The sequence below is a fragment of the Bombus impatiens genome, unplaced genomic scaffold, assembly GCF_000188095.3.
Source record: "Bombus impatiens unplaced genomic scaffold, BIMP_2.2 scf_0235, whole genome shotgun sequence".
In the NCBI taxonomy this organism is placed as follows: domain Eukaryota; kingdom Metazoa; phylum Arthropoda; class Insecta; order Hymenoptera; family Apidae; genus Bombus; species Bombus impatiens.
The window spans coordinates 218,545-221,540 of NT_176654.1; the positions used below are offsets into that span (position 1 = coordinate 218,545).

A 2,996-nucleotide genomic window follows, 5' to 3' on the forward strand; every position below is an offset into this window, starting at 1 on the left:
GCCGACCGACCGACCACGCTTCTCTCTATACGTCGCTGAAAAGGACCACGCCTCCTAGCCAAAGGATTTAATTACGAATTAATTGTGATGCACAGGCGCGTGGGTAATTCCGGCGGCAGGTAATTGCGCCGCTAGATACCTCGTGCCGCTCCTCTCTCTACACCTGTGCCTCCTTTCGCCCTTTGTAAACCGCGCCCTGGCCCCGGTGTCCTTTTATCAAAGCCATCCCTCCAACCCCTATCGAACCATCCCTCCTCTCCGAGTCGATTGCAAGCTGCCTTATTGCTTCGATCGCCGCGACGTTGGCGTCGAATTTCGATCGATGTCTTCTACGGCGGTCTCGCAAGAGCGGAATGCGTTTGGTGGTCAGGATTCTACGGGTATAAAGACACGGCAGTCGAGATCGCGTGTACCGGCCGCAAGAAAATGTACATGTTTGACGATCCGTTTTACTTTATGCAGGGTATTGGGTTGTGATTGATGGTAATACGTATCAAAGGTTGAATACGGTTGTTTCAGCGACAGATGGAAGAAAATTTCAATGGCAAAGGGACGAATCCTCGCGTTAATCGTCGGAAGAACGTAAACCCTTGAGCAAATTAACCCAGAAACAATCCTTTTTTAATTATTCCTGCTTTCACGCCAATCTCCAATCGCCTCTTAACCTTTCAGCGAACGTATATTTTGGCAAAGACAATTTCAATTACGTGGATAATAGTAACGTATTTTTCTTTGCGGAAAATCGCAGGATCGCGCGAAGGAGCAACGATTCTTTGAACGAAAATATTACGATATCGAAGAAATTAGCAACGCGAATGACTCGTCATCTCATCCAACGATCTTCCAAGTCGCGTTACTTCCAACGTTCTCCCAATGTCAACGTGTCCACAATCCACGTTCCCACCCTCTGTGTCCCTATAGCATACAACAGCATGTTTTCACGGAACTGCACGGTGCTTACATCGCATCCGCCCTCCGGTCACAGGATCGCGAGCGAACGACGCGTTCGCATATGCGTTTTTCGGGCTTTCAATGCCCCGGTAACGAGTGGATTGCTCGTGTGTGGCTCTTCTTCCGCCACGCCCAAACGATCGCTCGAACACGCTCGGGCTACGCGCATAATTGCGAGATAATGCGCGGGTGGCGCGTACCGTTCCATTGTCGGTTGAACTCTGGGCTGCCAGGTGTCCCCGGGACCAGGCCGCGGGACAATGCTCTCCGACGGATAACAGAATTTAATGAAGCGGGACCGCCACTTAGAGACGTCGTGTTTCCACGACGTGACAGTGTGTCCGATTCAAAGCGCTCGTTACGAGGGGGCGATCCGTAACGGTGGCACGCTCTGCTCTTCCCTCCCTATGGACAAAGAGGGACGTCACCCTCTCTCGATGGACAGAATGCGTATACCCTTCTCGATAAGATGCTTTTTCCGTTCGGACGTGTAGCGTTTACGAAACCAAACGCGAGAAACTGCGCGCGTCGAATCGATGTGCTCGTTCCTCGGATGGATTACCGACGTTTCGCCGTCTGTAACGATCTATCGAGTATCCTACTGTTGGGGTAATTTGGGAATTTTATCGAACCAAGCGCGTAATCGCTGTATTTGTTTTTGGTTGAACGAGTCGGATAAAGGAATTTATTGCTTCGAGGGCATTTTGTAGATACGTTGACCGACAGACTGTGAATGTTTATCAGGGTCGAATCGTAGTTCAACGTAGACGAAAATTGTTCTTTTTACTAATCGTCAGCGATAGAAACATATTTTTCTCGTTTTGGATGATTCTGCGAAGAAGACGTAATACTCTACAAGGAACGTTAGAAGACAAAAATGACGTTACTGAAATCGATAGATTTCTGGTTCGAGAGTCCCGAATTCCGTTTACATAGAAGCTCGGAGGTTTACGTTCTATGAATTCTAAGCAGCGTTTTCTATATTCTCTCGATCGAGAAAGGTGGTCTGTCCTAGAAACTGCATAGACTATCGAATTTATCAAATATACTTTTTGAATGAACCTTCTACTTGTATAACCAGGGACGACACCTCTAACCGAGTCTGACATCTTCTTATTCGGATACAAAGAATGTACGAATTTCAATCGCTACAGTCTGCGCAACCAGATCTAAAATATAACCCAGTTGCGCCATAAAGGTTCTTTCATCGAAGGATAATTTCAATCGCTGCAATCTCCAAAAGAAATCTCAACTTTTCTACGCTGAAAACCAATCATCGTGTTACATCGATCTTCTTCTTAGACATCCCAGAAGAAGCTGGCCTACCATTTCGATCGCAGTTTCTCATCTACCTTCCACGGATTCGTCTTATTGTACTTCTTACCTGTTGGCCGGTGTCCGATCAGATAGCGCTAAATCGTCTGCCGAGCAGCGTCCCTCCTTACGTGCTGTGTCAACAACGAGAGATTCCTGTCATAGTTGCGATTTATGGGACCAATAAAAGAGATTCACCGGACGGCACGCGGAAACTTCGTCACTATAACGTTCGATCTATCGATCCATCAACCACTTCGATCTGCCGAACTCCCGAAACCAATAATTAAGTCCCGGTCGACTCTACTCTCTTCCATTGAACTTCATTTCGTCCGCAACTCGTCCTTCCTTTTTTCCTCTACACTTCCACTTCGGAACAACGATCACAGTGGCTGAACAGTTTCCACTAGAAGGTCCATACGAGGTCGTTTGTTTCCTGAAATCTCGCTCGAAAGCGTCAGTCCTTTGTGTCTCGACGCCTTTGTCTCGCACAAACGACAAAAACTAATGGTCCATTTCGAACAAGCCGTCTCTTAACCAACAGACGAAGCGACAAATTTACACGATATATTTCTTCCCCTTTGTTCTTCGATTCCTAATGCACGCGATCTGAGCAACAGTCTCGATAAGACTCGATCTAACGTCGAAGGAATGGATGCGTCGCGTTGGCCGGGTTGCCGGTCTGGAAGGCGCGCGAGAAATGCCCGCACCGCCCGGCGGCGCTCGCTTTT

General features: G+C 47.9%; 1 protein-coding gene across 1 annotated transcript in view; it reads right to left on the reverse strand.

Annotated features, from left to right (window-relative positions):
* The window catches only part of LOC100744444 (frizzled-2), a 94,510-nt gene extending 91,540 nt beyond the window's left edge, over window positions 1-2,970 (reverse strand). The window contains exon 1 of the mRNA XM_033320081.1: window positions 2,336-2,970. The gene's annotated coding sequence lies outside the window, so the exon portion shown is untranslated. The remainder of the gene's footprint in view (window positions 1-2,335) is intronic.
* Between the last annotated feature and the right edge of the window lie 26 nt (window positions 2,971-2,996).